This window comes from Neophocaena asiaeorientalis, unplaced genomic scaffold (genome assembly GCF_003031525.2).
Source record: "Neophocaena asiaeorientalis asiaeorientalis breed wild unplaced genomic scaffold, Neophocaena_asiaeorientalis_V1.1 scaffold245, whole genome shotgun sequence".
Classification (NCBI taxonomy): domain Eukaryota; kingdom Metazoa; phylum Chordata; class Mammalia; order Artiodactyla; family Phocoenidae; genus Neophocaena; species Neophocaena asiaeorientalis.
Window position 1 is genome coordinate 3,255,926 of NW_020173953.1, and position 22,009 is coordinate 3,277,934.

Sequence of the window (22,009 nt, forward strand, 5' to 3'; positions counted from 1 at the left end):
GTTCTGGTGCAGAGTACCAAAAAGACTCTGTGAACATGCTTTTAAAAGGTGGAAACAGCAAAGATTTGGAAAAAGAAAATCAATCAAAATTTCTAGCTGATGAGCTAGATTGAGTACTCACCCTATAAATAAGTCGTGAGTCAGCTAATTAAAAGACAAATAACAGGGTCTGTGTGATAGGATGGGTAGACTCTTTGATTCAGTGGTTCAGTATAAAGCTCTCACACAGCTCATTGATATCAATTTCCCTTTGGTGATTCAGTATACTATCTGTAGATATAACCAGAGTCTAGGTGGCTAAAGAAATTAAAATCAAGAATGTTTATAACCAGAATCTCAACCCAGGGATTTTAGCACACAAGATCATTGCCATAAATTGCAGTTAACACCAATATAAATTTTTATTAAAAGTTCAAAAAGTCATTGAGGCCATATTTACTGTCTAATAAATACTTCAGTGATGACTGATGACACTACTTAGGACTGGAAGTCTGGATTCTCATTCACAAACAGAATAGAGAAGAAAAAAAGCAAACCAGGAAAGATCAGCAATCTCTCCCTCTCAAACTTAATTTGTGTTATTTGTTTCCACTGACTTAATAATAGGAATAAATGTTGTCTTCAGGAAGGGAAACAGTTGCCTTCATTTCAAATACCATAAAACAAAGGAAACTTATTAAGATAAATGACTAAAGTTAAAACCATACTATAATGCCATCTTAAACACATGTATTGAAAAGTGATTATAGAGGTCTCTCCCAGCGTAAAATACACAAAAGAAATTTCAAATGAAAAATCATTATCTTGAGAGTGCAAGGAGAGATAACTGTTGTGGTAAAATATCCAATATTTATAGAATAAGTCCAAATTGCTATTGAACAGCTGTACATATACAGACAGCTCTTAAATCTTATGCCAACAAGTTGTAAGCTTGCAATTCATCTCGCTTGTATCAATAGAATTGATAGGATGAAACACTTGAAAAGTTTGATTTTGTTGTTGGATCATTCCCCCAAGAATCTTAGGTCCTAAAACTTAGTAGAAACCAGAGGTGTCTTCCATAACAAGCTGGATGGCAGCATTCATATCCACCACCGCCTAGTCTCAAAAGCTGCCACATCCACAGATTAGCAACACCTCTGGCCACAGAAGCCACAGCCCAATCTATTTTATTGGCCATTAATTTTTCATCATAGTAAATGATGCAAATGATTTCTATCTCTTCAATGTTCAAGCCGTCTCTTAGACCTGTTAGTCACTGAAGTTGCAATGCTAATAAAATTATAATTAATTTAGCATGACAAGAGAGCAATTATTTAGTAATATATATGCTTTTTTAACATTTATTTCATTCAAATTTTGTAAACTATCTGATGCTACATTTTACCATTTATTTTCTGCATCATGTTTTAATCTTTTGATAACACAAAAGTATTTCATGGGTGAGAATTTTGATCTTAGCATTTTAGTAGGCAATCAACAAGAACAGCATTTAATATTTACAATTATGTTCTGGTAATAGCAAGAAATAGTATATTTTCATATTCTTCTGTCAATACTACTTCAATTTCTTATATCAAAAAGTAATAACAGTAATTAAAGATTACTTGTAATCCTAATTACAAATAATTATGAGTAATTAAAGATTTCTACCAAAATCTGTCTTTACATTTGTAAGGCTAAATAATTTTATAATTGTATTGTGGTTTCTTGGTTATTAAAGAAAAAGTTAATTTTTATGTATACTTTATTTACACAGAGCTATCCCTTCCTTCCTTCCTTTTTTCTTTTTCCTTCCTCTTCTTTCCATTCTTTCTATTAACTTCATTCTAATTTATATATAGTCATGCAATATTTAAGAACTATATGATATTTTTGGACAATAAATGATGAATAGTACCTAGTTTTTACTGTAGTTATAAAATTCAGTATTATGGAAAATAAATATAAAATGAAATATATGTTTTATAATTCAATATTGTCATAGTTTTGGTAGAATATAAAATCTATTAAATTTAATAAGAGTATTAAATTTAAATATTTAAGAGAGCAGAATGTGGAAACAGCTGGGGTGACCAGTTGTCCTTGTTTTCCTGGGACTGTGCCAGTTTGGGCACTGAAAACCCTCAATACCAAGTAAATTGGGATGGTTGGTCACCCCAGAAGTAATTCATATCTTAAGAAGCTCAAACCAGCAAACCTCCTATAAACATGATTGCATATGTATAAGTTTTTTCAGAAAGAGAAACTAAGAATTTAACAGGTAGAAGAAAAAAGGAAATATAACCTTTTATGCTGAAGGAACTTTAAGTAGCACGCTATAGAACCACAATACTTCATAATTTGTATGTAGAATAAAGTTTAATGATGTTGGAATGAAAAGCGACAGGGGGCGGGGAGGTATTGGTATAACATAAGGTAAAAAAAAGAAAACCTTTATTTCTAAAAACCTTACATGCCCATTAAAGTATTTTTATTTTATCTTTTAGGTCTGATAATATAAAAACTATAGCCCATGGGCTAAATCCTGCCAGTGTTTGTAATTGTAAATAAAGTTTTATCGAACAAGTACACTCTTCATTTGTATATTTTCTGTGACTACTTTCCTATTACAATAACAGAATTGAGTAGCTGTGTTAGAGAATATTTGACCAGAAAACCTAAAATATTTACTGTCTGGCCCTTTACAGAAAAAGTTTGTCACTGACTCCTGCTGTAGATATGCGAAAGCCCACAGAGGTATCCAAGAAGAAGGGATGTGATCAGCCTTACCCAATCTTTGTATTTAAGTAAAGATACTGCCAATACACCAGGAGGTTATCTCCTAATGAGATATTTAAGGAGAATATGGGTTATTTATCCTTTTAATCCTTGAAGTGAGAGTCATCCTAGTAATAACTTATTCCCTCTAAATTACTATTCCATTTTGTAACTTATTCCATACTCCTGTGAAATGAATGAAAGTAAGATCAGAGTTGGTGGAGAATGGGAGAAACATGTCTCTTTGAGATATCACAAGAAATTTAACAAAGTCTGTTTGTTTGTTTAAGCTTAGGGGAAATAGCAGTAGTTTAATAACATACTTCAAGTCTGTAATTTAGAACCAACATGAATGAGGATAACTCATTTGAACAAAGGCAATTTTGAAAGTATCTCAAAACTTTTATCAAAGTTAACTGCTGTAGGAAAAAAGCATGTGAATATTCATACCTAATGTGGGATCCATTTGATCTCCTAAAGGGAAAACAACTGAGTCAACCTGTATAAAACAACCCAATCTTAGAATTAATATATTTAGAAATGGAATATTGCCTGCCATATGATAGGTACAGAGTAAAGGAACAAAGTAGGTATTTAAATAGTTAATCCCACTAGGGGATTGTAAGTAAAGAAAAACGTGTAGGAGACCCCTGTAATTGATGACTACTCAAGAAAACAGGTTTACTTAACCACAAAACAAAGAAAGCTTGCTTAGCAACAAAAACCATGCGACAGAGACACGAGACATGCTCCCAAACAATAAAACAATAGTGGCATGAGACCCACATCCTGCCCAGTAAGCTCAGTAATTTAATGACCCCTAGGACATGCTCTCTGCACACATAAAAAAAATAATAATTTCCATAGTGCCATGACAGTCCTGGCCTGACCATGTAGGGACAAGAAACCCAATCTAGAAGAGGAGCTGATGAAAGCATGATGTCTACTCAAGAGTGAAGAAGAAAATGGTCTTTGCCCCCTTCCCTCTCTTCCTTTGATTATAAAATTGTAGCCCACTAAGTTTTCCGGGGACAGCACCTTCTCGCTCACCCACTTGTAAGACTCACAAGCATCTTATTCTAACAAATCACTTATCTATCATTTTGCCACTCACTGAATTCTTTCTGCACTGAGGCATAAAGGACCAAGCTCCTCGGAGCCTCTGGAAACGACACCTAACCATTTCAATATCAGTAAACAAATGATGTCACAGTCATTAGAGATTGCAGTCACCAGCTGAAGGTGAGCTGGTGCGCCCTGAGGGAACTCAGGATGTGAAAACACAGGATACTGGTCCCAGATATCTGAGGTACATATCAAACGAATGATTTCAGTGAGCCCAGACTCTTGAATCTTTCCATACAAAGTGCTAAATTCCTTAACTTGACGTATCTGGTTTTCTTTAATTAACAACAATATTTTGATGTTCAGACTACCTGCCCTTTGTTGCAAAACTCCTATATATCCTGGCTCTCCCCTTTGTCTCCTCAGAGCAGTTCTCTCAGGCTTACTTGAGATGCTGCACCTCAGGCTTGAAGCCTTAAAAATTCCAGCTGAATAAAGCATAACTCAGTTTTTAGGTTGTGAATAATTTTTTAGTTGACAGTCTCTAGTTTCTAATGATTAAGTTAGCAATAGAGGTTTTTTTTTCTTACCTGTTATTTATCAAGTTGAAGAAGTTCTACTCTGTTCCTAGTTGGAGGTGAGTTTTTAAACATAATAGAGAATTGCATGCCCCACATCCATTTACATGACCATGTGGTTTTGCTTCTTTGTTAATTTGTTTTCGCCTTGATGACAGATTGAAATCATAATGGGATAATCATAGTTCAGGCATACAAAATGGAGTCGGACAGTCACTGAGTTTCTGGTCTCAGATACGTTTCTATACCACTGAGAACTTGAACTTTCTGAACTATACCAAACCCAAGGCAACCACCAGCCATTTTTAGTACATCTGTTAGCTATAACCTTGCTGCAAATATGCAACCATTTCAGACCCCAACTAATCCTTGCTTAACAATCACTCTTACTTCTTGCCTCTCCAATCATAATTCTGGACAAATAACATGTAACTGGAGCCTTGCAGCCTTTGCCCTTATAAACTTCCTCTATTTTGTAGTCCAGTGAACCACAATTCAAGTGCTTCTTGAACCTATGTTACCGGGCTGCAGTCTTAACAAACCCAAAACAAATGTCTCTTTATTTCAATCAAGTCTTTTTTTCTGAAATTTTGGTTAACAGTTCATTGATATGGTGGACTACATAAACAGATTTTCGAATGTTAAACCAGCCTTACATACTTAGAATGAATTCTACCTCATTCATTTTTTTAAAATAAATTGTTAGATTAGATTTGCCTGAGGATTCTTGCAACAAATTCCATGAGACATTATTTTATAATTTTCTTTTCTGCTAATATTCTTCTCTGATTTTGATATTAGGATAATGTCCCAGCAGAATGAGTTTGTAAATGCTTTCTCAGATACTATTTTCTGGAAGTGATTGTGGAGAATTTGTAATATTTTTTCCTTACATGTTTGTTAGAATACCCTAGTGAAACTGGAAAAGCACTGGGCCAGGTGTTTACTCTTTTGGAAGGTTTTTAATTATTGCTTTAATTAATTTAATAGATATAGGGCCATTTAATTATCTATTTCTCCTCGTGTGAGTTTTGATAGTTTGTGTCTTAAAGTAATTTGTCCATTTTATCTAAATTTATGGGTGTAGAATTGTTTGTAGAACCCTTATTATCATTTTAATATCCATTGGATCTGTGGTCATGACCCCTATTTCATTTCTAACATTAGCAATGTGTGTCTTATCTTTTTTTGTCTTGGCTAGAAATCTATTAATTATTGAACTTTTCAAAAACTTAGCTTTTGGATTTGTTGATCTCCATCTTCAAGTTTATTGATTTCTGCTCTAATGTTTTCTGCTCTATATTTTCTTTTGCTTACTTTGGCCTTAAAATGCTCTTCTTTCCCTAGTTTCCTAAGGTAGAAGTAAGGTTATTGATTTAGACCTTTCTTGTCCTCTGTCATATACATTTAATGCTATAAATTTCCCTCTAAGTACTGCTTTTGCTGATTTTGCACCTTTTAATAAGTTGCATTTTCATTTTCATTAAGTTTAAAATATCTTTTCAACTTCTCTTGAGACATATTTTTAATTTATGTGTATTTAGAAGTATGCTGTTTACTTTCCAAACATGTGGGATTTTCCAGCTATCTTTCTGTTATTGATTTTTAGTTTAATTCCTTTGTGGTCTAAGAACATATTTTTTTCATGATTTCTATCTTTTAAATGTATTAAAGTGTGTTTAATGTCCCAGAATATGGTCTATCTTGATGAATGCACCTAGCAAGCTTTAAAAGAATATGTATTCTGCTTTTAATGGATGGAATATTTTGTGAATATGAATTGTATCAAACTGATTATGAAAATATATGAACATATGTCATTTATATCCTTATTGAATTTTTTTTGTTTGATTTATCTATCAGTTATTGACAGAAGGGTGTTAAGTTCTCAGCTACATTACTTAATTTGTCTATTTCCCTTTTAAGTTTTATTGGTTTTTGCCTCATATATTTTCACATTCTTTTGTTAAGTGCATACAGTTTAGAATTATGCCTTCTTTGTTCTTGATCATTTTCCTTGTTCTGAAGTATTTTTGCCTGAAATTAATACAGGAACCCCAATATTCTTTAGATTTGTGTTTGCATAGTGTATTTTCTCCATACTTTTACTATATCTGAGTCTTGATACTGAAAGTGGGTTTTTCTTTGCAGATAACATATAGTTGAGTTTTGGGTGGTGTTTTTTATTTTTTTGTTTGCTTTTAATCTGTGTTGACAATCTTTGTCTTTTCATTGGTGCGTTTATATCATTCACATTAAAAGTGCTGTCATCCTTCTAGACCTTGGTTTTCCCTATGTACCTCTCCTCAGAGAGAATCTGTGTATTACACCCCTTTCAGTTTGAATCCATTTTAATTTATTACACTGAAGCCCTTCAATGTATTGCATTGGCCAAAAGTTTTGTTTGTTTTCTGTAACATCTTACAGAAAAACCCGAACAAACCTTTTTGGTCAACCCAATAATAGTTTGGTGATAAGATGTGGGGAAAAGGATCATTCTACAATCTTCTGATTAAGTATCATTTTTTTTTTTACAGGGACTGGTCTTAGTGGTATGACCTTCTTAAATTTTTCTTCACATATATAGTTTCCCTCCCACTTCTCCTTACTCTCTTCCTTGACTGCTGCATCCTTGGAATTAGATCTATTTCCTTCATCTATTTCTTGTTATTTATTCTCCTCACTCTACTTTAGGTAAGGCAAGAAGGTTGGAGGAAGCTGTAGTTATGAGAATCTCTTTCCCTCATCTGGGGTAAAGTTTCAGAATTGCACTCTGGCAAAGTTTTTCGTTTTGTGTTTTTGTTTATTTTTCTCCTGGAGATTAGGCCTTTTTTATCCAGAAGACTCTGGGCGTATATTACTATGGTTACTCTTCCCTCTCCCTTCCAGAATCAAAAAGAGTTCTTTTCGTTTTTCACAGTGAAAACCTGGTGAGGTTCTTGGAGGGAAACCCAAAAAAAGTATGAGGACTTCCATACACTGTTCCCCCAGCAGTTTCTCATTTATGTTTGTATAGAAATTCACAAAAATATCACCATTTAACTGTTCCCATCATTTTATGACTTGCTCAACTTCTGCTCCATGTAAGCAGATTTTGGTAGCTGTGTTTTTCTGAAGGTACACGTTTTTCTAGTTTTGAGGTGGTAGTTTTCCCAGTAACTTTAGTTCTCTGAAGAATCTAAGAAAATTAATTGAGTCTCAGTTTGTCTGAAGACTTCCAAGCTCTTTACATGCCAGAACTGAAACTAGGTGTCCTGTATATCACAGGATATTTTCCAAATAACTCACCTGAAGGTCATCTGACTCTTTAGTGGAATAAAACTTTATTTGAATAATGGATTAGGGCCCAGCATTTTCCAACTATAAAACTGAGGAAGTGTGATGAGGCTGTTTTCATGAGCGTAGAGAACTACGAAGATTACTGTTTATTGCCCACTTGCAAATTAATCATTTTTTTAATCTAACTTAGCTATCTCAGTATTTCTTTTGTTCACTGCTAATGAATATCTTGGTTTTTCACAAATTCTTTTGAACCAGTTTTGCCATTCTGTTGGTTCCCTGATTAATGCATATAGGAAAATTTTGTGCATGCTTACTGTCTCTTTTTATAAAAATTACAGTCTTTAACCATTATAGAACCTATGCTTTGATGGTACCTTGGTGTCAGATTGTGGAAAGCTTTATAATATGATCCAAAGGATTACAAATTTTATGGTGTACTTATTGATGAAGAAAGTTATACTATACCATAATTATACATAATAATTTGCATGACTTATGCCTGTCTGGACAACATGTCTCATGTTAATAAGCACGTCTTGTTTCTTTCAACCTTCTTATTTGCCAAAGATGAAATACATTTTTCAGTACTTAACTGAGGCCTCACATCTTCTTTTTTTTAATGCATATATCTTTTTTTTTATTGAAGTATAGTTGATTTATAATATTGTGTTAGTTTCAGGTGTACAGCACAGTGATTCAGTTATACATATATGTGAAGAGTTTTCATCCAACGTTAAGGTTAAAAATTATTGCATTAAAACAGACTTTTCTGTTATGTATTTTCTCTCCTCAAAATTGCATAATATTTAAACTTTCTTGAAATAATGGATTTTAGCTTGCTCATCTTAGGAGTCCCAGTAGTTACCATTGTTGTTAGAATGCAGTAGAAAAAACGTAAAGTGTCCAATAAATTGAATGGAATACAAAAATAACAGAATGATGGTCCTGCCTCAACATGTTTCATTCCAAATGGATAGATAAATGAAGAATAAAATTTGTTTTAATAGATGTCAGTATGTATATGTTTAATGATATAAGCATAGATAAAAATATACTCAAGTGTAGAGGAAGGTATAACTTATAACAAAGAAAATACTTAGGGCTTCCCTGGTGGCGCAGTGGTTGAGAGTTTGCCTGCCGATGCAGGGGACACTGGTTCGTGCCCCAGTCCGGGAAGATCCCACATGCTGCTGAGCAGCTAGGCCCGTGAGCCATGGCCGCTGAGCCTGCGCATCCGGAGCCTGTGCTACGCAACGGGAGAGGTCACAACACTGAGAGGCCCGCATACTGCAAAAAAATAATAATTAGAGTCCATTGAGGGAGGAGACGTTGACCTGTTTTGAGAAGTATAGACACTGAGAAGAAGAAAAGTCATTTAAAAGAGAGAAAATAGTAATAAAGAAAGTACGGAGACACTCAAGGAATGTATATATAAGACAAAATACATTTTTTCCACTAAATTTTACCTTTAATTATTTAGACCAAGTAGTTCTAGAGGTCAATACTAATAAAAATACTATATAAAATGGGAATCAAATAATAAAAACTTTTTAAATGGTATTGTAATTGAAAAATTATTATATGCAAGAATTTTACCTAGAAGACTAATAAAAATGGAGCATTTTTTTTGCTATGTGAGCTAAGGACATTTTTTTTTATTAATCAGCAGAAAATTCACACAGGAGACACCTGTGTTTAAGAACAGTTTGACAATGATAGCATGGTAGAACATTTTCCCAATAGCGCAATCCATGAAGGTGTATGAGGTGTGAGATCCTGTTAACACAATTTGTACTAGCATTTATTCAAGAGTACACATTCTTCATCATTAGGCTTGCATGTGACAAAGATTAATTTCTTGACCAAAATTTATCCAGGTTCCTCTGAGCTCCCTTCAGAGCTAAGCCTTAGACTTGACTTAGAACTGCAACTCTCAGCCTTCCCAAACTCAGCAGTGCCCAAAGAAGTTGGTTGTTCCAGCCAAAAGCTGATCATAGGCCCCTGACCACCCTTTTCTTAGAAGCATTTACTTTAACAAGTTGTGACTGTAAATCCCTTCTCTGTCCCTTTTAGATGTATCTTCCACAACCCAGGACTGTCTCCTCCTGGACCTGGGAGTCATCTCTTTGCAATGGAAACCTCCAAGGTTTTCCATTGCCTCTAGTCCTATAAGAGGGTAAGGGCTTAACTTCACTAGGTGCCCTGATACAATTTGCAGAACTACCTCTTGCCATGAAGATTTGAAAAGTTGTTTTTCCTTCATATAACCCAATGAACAAACCCAGATGGCCTAATCACATTAGTGAACTTCTCTTCCTGTTTTTTTGTAATTTTTAACTGCTCTGACTCTGCTCAAGGCCATGTTCATTCCTCTACCCTATTCCCTCATTTGCTTTCTAAAGCACCCTGTCATTTCTGCATAGATTGGAATTCAGCTCGGTTCTATGAAACTTTTTCCCCTACCCCAGTAGTAGTGAATAAAATCTTTCTTACTACCTTTAATCAGTGCCCAGATTTGTTTTTTTGTTTGTTTGTTTTGTTTTGTTCTGTTTATTTTTGTTTGTTTGTTTCGCCACTGGATGCCAAATAAATAGCTACAAGCCAAAGAAGATAAATCAAATATGAGGTTTATGATACATAAGAACATGCAAGTAGAGGTAACACATGACTGTGTGTAGCTTCTAAGGGCCTAAGAGATCAGCAAGTTCTACAGAAAAAGTAGAACCCAAAGGACCAGTAATTTCCATCAATAGAGGAAAGGTAGTAGTAGTAGTACAGCCAGAACCACTATAGCCTTCAAATCCATTGCTGGAGCTAGAGACATGAAACAGGCCACCAACACTAAATAAGGCCACTGTAGGTGTTTCCATAGTAACTCATCATATCAGGGGTCGAAGATTTGGTTTGATGGTGAAATAAATGTCCTGAGAATGAAGACTGGAAAGAAACCAGTTCATTTTGGCATTCTCAGTGAAACATGTGGCAAGCCACAACGTAAGCTTCGTTGTCTTTGAAAATGAATATCTGATTAAAAAATAATACCACTTGGACATAACTTTATTACTAAGGGTAGTTTTAAACATGGATGAAGTCAATTTTTCCTTTGAATTTATTTAAATAGTGTGTCTAAGAACCAGTCTTTATATAGAAGAACGGGTTTTATGTTCAAAGCTAAAGACTACACCTATTTCTACATTTAAAATGTAATCATCAAATCCCTTGCATCAGGCAGCTCATTTCTGTCGTTTTCTGAGAGTTTGGATTTGTCAAAAGATATTTCCTTCACTTTGCCTACAACAGAGTTTCAATTTGTACCAAATATCATGTTTTCTTTCTTTTAAAAATTGAATAAACTAGCATAACATAAAACTACCATGCATAATTATATAATTTTAAAACAAGAGAGAGAATTTATTCAATATTTGACCATCCTTCTGTTTGCCTTTTCTGCAAAACAACATTCTAACTTCCTGCATATTGTGTTGGTCAAATTCTATTAGATTATATTCAAGCCTAACTTTCTTCTCACGCTACCTGTCATGAAGCATCCATCCTATATAGAAGGATTATCCTATTGTTTCTAAAACTGCAATTTGTATCTATAGTCGAAGCTTGTTCTTACACCTTTCAACTAAATGTTCCTACACTTCCTACACCTGTGGAATATATTCTCCTTATAGTCTCTTTTAATATTCCAGACCACAGTCATCTATTGAATTGCTCTCTTTTTGTATTACTGAGTCCCTATCATATAAAAGGTAATTTATCATACTTTTAGACAGGAAGATGATAAGTGAGAAAAAATAAATGATTACTTCATGATCCTAGAAAGCTTACCCTTTCATTATAGACCCAAGGGGTGCTTGTGTGTGTGTGTGTGTGTGTGTGTGTGTGTGTGTGTGTGTGTGTATTCTACATGTGTATGTGTTGTATGCAGGTACAAAGCTAAATATATGGAAGTAGAAAATTAAAGGAAGTTAAAATTATTTAAGTTTTTTTAGAGAAAGAAAATCTATAATGGGCTGGATTGTCCTGTAAAAGAAATTCTGGAGAAGGTTTAAATTAGGCTGAATCAAAAATAAATTATAAGAATTCAATAGGGAAGAGAAGAGGAGACTTCCTCAAGAGGCCATGCTTTTAACAAATGCTGAGGAGGAACACTAAGCAAGATGTGCATGTAGACAGGACAGAAAACTTCTGCGAAGAATAACTGCAGATTAAGAAGTACGTTGTTTCCAGATCCATGAGGATCTTTGCAGATTCCCTGCTGATTATGGAGAGACAATCATTCTATGGTTATATCCTGGGTACTGCCACAAAGATATGACATTTTAGGAATAATTATTTGATGTCAGGATTAATTGGTTGTAAAGCCCAGAATAATTTAGATATTTGTGTGGTCTTTTGTGCTTCCACATGAATTGCACAAGTTTTTGGTCTTTTTTTTTCTATTTCTGTAAAAACGACATTGGTTTTTGATAAGCATTGCATTTAATCTGTATATCACGTTGGGTAGTATGGATATTTTAACAGTATTACTTTTTCCAATCCATTAACACAAGATATCAACCCATTTTTTTGTGTCTCCTTTAATTTCTTTCATCAGTGTTTTGTAGTTTTCAGTATATGCCTTTGTCTTTCACCTTCTTGGTTAAGTTTATTCATAAATAATTTTTGTACCATTAAAACCCATTTCTTTGCATTTCAGTTACTAAACTACACTTCTAGAAATCTTCAAATATACCTAATTAAGGAAAACTTACGTATCAAGTTGAAGCTTTCCAAATGCTATATTCAGCCTAATTATCCAATATCAAATGTTGAAATTTAGTTTGCTTTTTTATTTTAAATTAAAGAATTTTTAAATATAACATACCCATTTCATATTCAGAAAGCATCAGCTGTTGTGTCATTTGTTATGCCTTTGATCAACTAGTTCATGTCTCAACAATTTTGTAAGGTTCAGATAAACTATATTCTCCTCTGATTACTTAGTTTGGTGTGATCTATCTATCCAGGTTCTTTAAGTCCTGTATCGCATATTTTTCCATGATAGAAATTTTAATTGGGGTACAGTTTTCGTATACTTTTCATGGAAAAGTACAAACATGGATTATGTAATAAACCCATAAATGTCATTCATCCTCAGCTATAATCAATTTATTGTCAATTATCTTTCATTTATACCTATACTAATGCCCTGTTTTTATAATTCTGAAAAAAATCCAGACATCATACCATTTTATCTAAAGGTATGTGTGTATATAACATATATGGAACATGGAAACATAATATACAGAACATAAGGACAAATTAAAATAACGGAACCAATTACAGTTGTACTTTGATCTTTCTTATTTCCTGGTAAAACAGGCTTTCATTAGTAGGGTCACTTTTTAGATTCTGCTGCAGTGCTGCATAAATACTTGCTACTGAATTGGGTGAAAAACTTCAATTCTCTGTGGAATTGGTGAGTATCATTCCTGTAATCATGCATAATTTCTCTAAGTTATCAAAAGGAATGACTACTGACACGCTTCTTTCTTGAATTCATCGCTGAATTATTGTGAGAATAGATTATGACATGAAAACACAATAGGCTCACAATCGAGTGAATGGTAGGTCAGGAGGAACATTGTGTGAGATCGAGAGATAAGAAGAGAGACCTGAGGAAGACAAACATGAAGCAGAAGTTCACGGACCCTCTCACGGATGAAGCCAAAAACCAAGGACAAGATCTCAGAAGTAATTCCTGTCAAGTTTTAGATAAGGAGGAAATAGCAATTGAACAGCTGAAAGTCACTAAGAGAATTAATCTGACTTAGAGGTGATGGGGTTTAATCAATACATCATAATGCCTTTGGCTTCTAAGAAGACACATTGCATCAAAGTATCCTGAAGACACAGCAATTGTTCACAGCTACCTGTTTTTTGTACCGCTTAGTAATTCAACAAAATCTGATGTCACCAAGAAAGGCATCCCACATGTTGCAGCACTGAAGATTCTTAGTAATGCATATAACAATATTGAAAATAAAACAGGTGTTCCATGGACTGCTGAATTTTGTAGAGGAAAAGTATCTTCATTGGAATTCAGAAGGTCTAAAACTATTTAGTTCTGTGGAATTTCCAATCAAATGGAAACATGAACTAAGCAAAACATGTATCACTGGAAGGAGTTATAATCTTAAACATCAGTGAGTGTCATGTATAAGGGAACATAGTAGGAAGTAAATAATTCCACTTGGAAAAAAAATTTGATGAAAAAACATTATTATTACAAAGCTTGAAAATCAATTATGTCAAAATGAATGAAAGAAAATAAACCCAAGTTTTTATGCTTGTGAAAAATATTTATTAGAAACTATGCCCAGAATTATCACAAAATAGATTATGAAAGAAGCTACATGTCAGTAATGTTGCAGGAATGAGAACGTCCAGCATGAGTGATGAAACTCTGGTTTAGATTCATATGTCTCCATTGATTCAAAATGTCAATCTTTATTGCAATATCTTCAATAGCCTCTCAAAAATTTCACTGCTTGTTTTGAAGGAAACAAAACAACTAATTTATTTAAAAATTATTCAAAGGGCTTCCCTGGTGGCGCAGTGGTTGAGAGTTCGCCTGCCGATGCAGGGGACACGGGTTCGTGCCCCAGTCTGGGAAGATCCCACATGCCGCGGAGCGGCTGGGCCCACGAGCCATGGCCGCTGAGCCTGCGCGGCCGGAGCCTGTGCTCTGGAATGGGAGAGGCCACAACAGTGAAAGGCCCACATACCGCAAAAAAAAAAGAAAAAAGTATATTTAAAAATAATGAGTGAGTAACAGAAAAAAAAATTTCCAAAAAATCCAGAGAACCAGTATCTTCTATAGAAAGTAGGATCGAAGTAGCCACAGCCATAACCACCATACCCTCCAAGACCATAATAGCCCAGGCCTCCAAAACCACCAAAGCCATAGCCAAGGTCCCCAGAGTAGTTGCTGCAGTGGTAGCTCATTGTGTCAGGGGTTGAAGCTTTGGTTGGATGTTGAAGGTGACTTTCCTGAGAATGAATATCACCAGCTGCACCCCGCCTTTTATACTCCCTCCGCGTGGGTGTGGTAAACCACAACACACAAGTGTCATTCTCTCTGAAAATCCATCTTTGGTGAAACACAGTACTATTAAGCCATACCTTTCTTTAAGAAGGGTAGTTCCAGAGATGCACAAATATGTTTTTTCTTTGAATTGAACTGAATTTGCATTCTTCAGAAACAGGCTTTGTGTTAATAATTATTTTCATGTCTTCAAAGTTTATGTTTTTACATATTTCTATACCTACATCATAATGATCAGGCTCCCTTATTTTAGATAATTTGAGATTTTGATCTTTGTCAATGATATCTCCATTTTGCCTCAGATAAGGTTCTCTTCAATGATGATTGTTCCTTATTATTTATGATGAAATAAACTAGGGTAAAATTATTAAATAATCCATAAATGATTGAGAACACATATTTTTAGAAAGGAAATATGCACAAGTATGTGGCTTTTCTTTCTTGTTGCATATTTGTATGATAACCTTCTAAGCACCTTCATACGTGTAAAGATAACATTCAAGTCTTTTCATAAAATAATCTAAGCCTACTTCCTCCAGTTTCTTGGCACTACAAGTGACAATAAACCTCCACTCTACCTAGGTGAGCCCTCTCCAATTTTTTCTTGAAACTTCAGTTGCCTTTCTCACTCTAAGCTTTGTATCAGACATCCTTTCTCACTCTAAAATAACTCCTTCTCCTCATAGCTTTCTTCAACAATTCTAGTCCAAAAACACCTACAAACATACATCTACTCTTTTAAGTTGACACTGCCTCTTACAAAATTTTTCATTTTTTGACTGGTTACTGGAACTGGGCTAAAAGCACTTCGAAGGCATGAAGCTGACACCTAACACAATACCTGTAAAAGGAAACAACATACGTATTTGCTGATTTTTTTAATTTCTTTTTTCCTGAAATGCAAATTCATATTGTATGAGTTTTTTGTAAATAGAGAAGTATTTATATGAAGGGATATAAATATTTATATTTATATACTTCAAATTGTAAAAAAAAATCAATTAAAACAAATATACTCAATAAAATATTCATATTTACATTATATTATGAGAAAGAAACAATGATAAGCCTTTGGGAAGAGAGATGATAGATGATAAATATATAAATGATGACTCCATTTACTTTAAATCCCACAACTTAATTGTATTCTCAATTGTATGTGTGCTTGTGTGCTTGTCTCTTTATGTTGTATGTATGTGTGTGTTATTTGGTGTATGTGAATGAAGACATATGTGTTTTTTCTTATAAATACCATAAAGTAGTATAATGGAGGGGTAAAATGATGGACAGTTACACTGATTTCAAGGGTAATTTAGAGGAATTAACTATTATGGTGGCTGCAATGTCTTGCAAGTAAGAATTCTGTAGAAATGTATAATGAGCTGCATCTAGAGGATGTGTATAAGAATTTTACAAAGTGAGAAGAGGAGTTTCCAACACAGAAACTGGTTTTAGCTTATGATCAGCTACAAAGGTAAGCAAGGTGTGTCCTCAATGAGCAAAGCATTGTGGTTGGAGCACAGAGTTTAAATAAAGAATAATTGATGGTTGGGAAGCATTTTAACTTACCTGCAGGGTGGGCCATACATTATATTCTATAGTTTTGTTACAGGCTATGAGTTCAGAGAAGTGATGTTTTAGGAATATATATTTTCTCTGAAATGTGGATTGTATGGTGAATTCTTGAAAGCAAGAGGACCACTTGAGAAGCTCTTACAATATCCCGTCATAGTATGAAATAAGAAAAATGCACTAGAAAGGATGAACGTAAGGTATATTATTAAATATCAGTAGTATTTGTGCAGATTTTAGAGACAAATATGAAACTTATAAGACATAGTTATTATTTTTCCTTGTTTAAATGTAATGTGCTATTCTCCTTTAACTTTATTAAAAATTAAATAAATAAACAGTATCAGGCCCCAAATTTCTCAGTACCAAATAATTATGACAAAATCCATTTCCTTGGAATTCTAGTCAGTCAACAGCCATTTGGAGGGGAAATATATTTGTAAATACCTGAGAATGAGAACACATGAATGCAACCTAATTATAACAATAAAAAGAAAACTCTAAAAAAATAAATATTTTGGTGCCAAGACCAACTTTGGAAAGTCACTTTGATTCCTTTACTCTGTATTTAAGATGCAATTATCTGCTGTGCAGAAAGTAAATTTTGAGGCATTTCTTCATAATTACAAATAATTTATAAGTGGAAGTTACATGATGAAAACATCAACCATAATATTCTGTCAACAAGGTATCTTCATTTGGCAATCAAAGTGGCAGTGTAGATGCAAATATTCTGAGGTCAAACCTTCTTGTCTTTTACTCACACATATGTCTATTTCTCTGCTCATAAGATCATGAGCAGGAACTTTATTCGGCCTCGAGTCCTGAAAATGTGAACACAACTCACATTCTTCTTCTTTATCATCATTCATATGATCAGTATGCATGACATTCTTTTTTTTTTAACAACTATCCAAGAAATTTATTTTAGCATATGCCATATATTGATATAATTGATATAATAATTTTATATGAAGAGAACAATTGCAGAAGTAACTAAGGTGGTGCCCTTACAAGGAAATAAAAGAAAGGCAATAAAGAAATTCTTCCATATAAAGACTTTCAATCTGCATAATTTTTTTCAAAATATAAAACCTTAATATTAGAAGCAAAGAGAAAAAGAGCAAAAAAACAATAAAACAGAAGACCAAGGATAAGGAATTGCTCTATGCAGATGTTTGGCATCTGTAGTGTATATGTATGGACTGAGTTATAATAAAAATACTTATGTATTATAGTCAATTTTCATATAGAGTTAGAAACAGCAATTTCCAATCAAGCGTGATTGGACTGATATTTTCTCAGTCTTCAATTACATGACGAATTACAACTGTATAGAAGTCACTTCTGGTCAGCAGTATCATGATAAATGCTTGATCAGATATAATTTTTCTACTTGTTCACTTGTAAAAATTGGTGCCTTTTTATAATGTTCTACAAGTTCCTCCATGGTGCTGAATTTATGCAGCCCAATGCAGTAGACTGTCTCTTTTAGTTGGACTTTAAAAATGCTTGTTTTTCCCTTGTGCTTTTAGTGATACTGAAAAATCATTTGGCGAAGATTCACTATCATGAATGAGGAAATCAACTTCATGCCCTCTTTCATTTAATGCCATTTCTGCTTGATGCCTGGTGACTTTCCCATAATACCATGGATTGCCAGCAAACTTTCCAGTGAGTGAAAGCCTAATGTAATCACACTGTGGAGGCGATGGTTCCAAACCTGAGGTTAATGGATTATTCTGCCTAATGGTAACATAGTTTTTCAGCACCAGAACAACCATTCCATTGATCTTCCTGCATTTCCACCACTCAGGGTAATTTTCAAGTTTTTCAATAACATCCATTATATCACCTTTCTCAAAATTAAGTTCTTCATCATTGGATGAGCTGAATGGGTAATGAGCCTGTACCAGATGTAACACTTGCCCAGTATTTAGGTTACTGACAACTGCTGCTAATTTCTCTGACAAAGAACCCACATGGTCACCCAAAGGACTGTCGCCTTCCTCAGTCATGTAGTTTGAAGGGAACCATCCAACATGTCCATTATAGCTACCCCACCACCACCCATCACTGCATTTCTCCATGACGATCATCTTTGTCCATTTTATCAATGACAATTCATCCTCTCTCTCTGCCATGTCATTAAATTTTACATAAGCAGGCACGTTGAGGTCATACAGACATTCCCCTGGGTCAAAAAAGCTATCATCAGCAGGAGATGCAGAATCTGGCACACGAGGTTTTCTTTTCACTCTTCCAATGCCTAACGTATCCTTTAGGTTTTTTACAATCGATGCTTTCCGAGCACTGTTTTTCCTTTCCACGTAGTTAGAAGGCACAAAACCCATTTTATCCATGGAATTTTGAACTCGCCACCAGGACTTAGAATCATCCAGAAGCCACAGTCTCTCATTCTTCTTGATGTCCAGCTCTTGTTCTTGTTGGGCCACATAATCAAATTTGGCTACTACCACCACTTCTGCCATTTTTCAGCAGCTTCTGCACAGTTCAAATCCATACTTACTGCTCTTTCATCTGATAATCAGCGTTAAGGGAACTGTCTTTATCACCTTAGGAATCCCCTTTGTCTCTCTAGAATTTGATTTCCTGTTTACTGTATTCTGCATGACATTCTTGAAATAAATCTCCTCAAACTGCTTTCATTTCTAGTCCAGACCCCATATAGGGGCACAGTGTTTGAGCTGGAACTTCTTGGGCATGTGCCAAGATTACAGTATTTTATCTGCATTTCAATTATTTTCTTTTAAACATTTTTTTTCTGTGACACTGTTTTTTTAAATTTATGGCAGTATGAAATGAAAACCACTTTCATTATTTAAAGATGTCCATATACTATATTCACTCTAATAATCCAACAATGACCCTAAAGCTCCAATTCCTTCTTTATCTTATGGAACATATTTTTCTTCTCCCTCCCCATGACAATGCACGTGCTGTTCTCTTCTTCAACTCTGCCCTTCTCTAATTTGTTTAAAATACCATTTTGGCAGGGGGTACGCAAAGTAAGGTTCTATTCAATACATCTCTCCACATTCCTTAAGTCCTAGAGTCCTTCTCACAAAATAAAACATTTGTTTCTGAAAATATGGTTATGGAAAAAAAAATTAAATACAGAAATACAGTAATACAATATAAAAAACTCCCACCAATCATTCATTCATTTTAATGAATTACCAAGTCAGGGTCAATTGTATTTCAAACATAGCCTCACATGCTTCCTTCACTGTTGCATCATTTTGAGATGCCCTGCTTTTTAGGTCCATAAATATTTCAGTATATACCTGATAGATATAAAGATTCTTTCTTTAAAAAAAGGTATTGGGTGTGTGATTTTTTTAATTATTATTTATTTCCTGGAATTTAAGCCCCATTATTTAAAATGTCCTGTCAGGTTGGATTTAGTGCTATGTAGGTAACTGCTAATAACTGAATTGAAGTTTCTGATTTCTAGCTTGAATCAATGAAACTCATCCTCCAAATCATTTCTCCATTCACTAAATCACAAAAAAGTCAGCACAACTATTAGTTTATTAACACATTACTGAAGTATTAGTAAGAATCACTGGAGATCCATGAAAACTTTTGCAACTTACCTAATTAAATGAGAGTTATATTGGGAGTCCCAACATGTATAATTTAAAGATGAAAGTTAGGGATCTTAAGACCCTAATTATGAGAATATGAAATAAAAATCCATAACAGTCTCAGGTTTGAAGGAAGCCACCGCCCCCAAAAAATTAACCTGCAATAAAATCCCTCTCAAGACTTAAATGAGGAACAAATATTACTCAATCTGAGTTGGAAAAATTATAGAAACATTGATTCAAGCCTCATTTTTTTTTAACTTATGAAAAAAGTAAGGTAAAACCTGAAAAGTTACATATTAAAATGTTAAAATAATAAGGAAAGTCTGAACATAGAAAAAGAAAACCCAGGTTTTCCAATTTTTTATAAAAATTGAAGCTGCTGGGACTTTCCTGGTGGCACAGTAGTTAAGAATCCGCCTGCCAAGGCAGGGAACACCGGTTCGAGCCCTGGTCTGGGAAGATCCCACATGCTGTGGAGCAACGAAGCCCATGTGCCACAACTACTGAAGCCCACACGCTTAGAGCCCATACTCCGCAACAAGAGAAGCCACCGCAATGAAAAGCCTGCACACAGAAACAAAGAGTAGCTCCGCTTGCTGCAACTGGAGAAAGTCCGCGTGCAGCAACGAAGACCCAACCAACGTAGCCAAAAATTAATAAATAAATATATATTAAAAAAAAAAAAACACAAGGCATACTTAAAAAAAAAAAAAAAGATTGAAGCTGCTGGAGTGGGCAGTGTGTATGTGTTTGCCAGCAGAGGCTGGAGTGGGCAGTGTGTATGTGTTTGCCAGCAGAGGATGGGGAGGGGGAAACGATTCAAACAACATGTATCCCTGTCATTGTTTTCTGAGGAGGCTCCTAGTAGAGGGCACATTGAACAAAAACCGAGCAAAGAGGTACAGACAGCTCTTCCTTACAAGCTCATAAACATAACAGTTTCTAAAGAGCATATAGGTTTAAAAATATTCTTTCCCTGATATACTGAGAATAAAGTAGTTATATTAAACTAATAACTTTACAAAGGAAGTGTTATTATATTCATAAGAATTAGTTTATGCCTAAATATTTTGTTTTTATAGGATGTCAAATCTAAAAAAGAACAATATATGAGCAAGATATCACATGAGATGTAGAAGTTACAGGCTAAAATTTAATAAGATCAGTTCTAAGGAAGTAAATAATTATATGGAAAAAATAAGTTTCAACCAAATATATTAATCAAATATGCAAAACTTATGAATAAATAGCACATTTAGGTAGGCAAAAATAATGAAACAAGGTCCTGAATGTTGGACCAAATTTTATTGGAAAATACTTCCAGAAATATCACAGGAGGGATGAAGGAGAAAGCTTCATGTCAGTAACATAGCAGGAGTGAAGATAGGCAGCCTGTGTGATGGATTCTGGATGGGGGAAACAGACCATTGTAGATGTAGAATGCTTTCAGTAAAATCCAGATGACCGGTATCTTCCATAGAAAGAAGGACAGAAGTAGCCACAGCCATAACCACCATAGCCTCCACGACCATAGCTGGAACCATAGCCGTAACCCAGGCCACCAAAACCACCAAGGCCATAACCAAAGCCACCATACTAGTTGCCGTAGTAGTAGCTCATTGTGACAGGGCTCGAGGATTAGGTTGGATGTTGAAGATGACTTTCTTGAGAGTGAATATCACCTGCTGCCCCCAGACTTTTGTACTCCCTCCATGTGGGTGTGGTCAACCACAACACACAAGTGTCATTCTCTTTGAAAATCCATCTTTGGTGAAAAACAGTACTATTAAGTCATAACTTTCTTATGAAGGGGAGTTTCAAAGATGCATGAAATGTTTTATTTTTCCTTTGAAATATTTTTATTTTCCTTTTGTCATAACTTAAATTACATATATTCCTACAGTTAAAATATCAGCCTCCTTCACAATAGATAGATCATTTCTGGTATTTCCTGAGATCTTTGTCATTACCAGACAATATCTTCTTCATGTTTTCTTACACTCAATTTTTGTCTATTTTAAATATCATATTTTCTATCT

At 34.5% G+C, this 22,009-nt stretch overlaps 1 pseudogene; it reads right to left on the bottom strand.

Annotated features, from left to right (window-relative positions):
- Nucleotides 1–17,716: 17,716 nt before the first annotated feature.
- LOC112404791 (cytoplasmic protein NCK1 pseudogene) lies at nucleotides 17,717–18,848 on the bottom strand (annotated as a pseudogene).
- Between the last annotated feature and the right edge of the window lie 3,161 nt (nucleotides 18,849–22,009).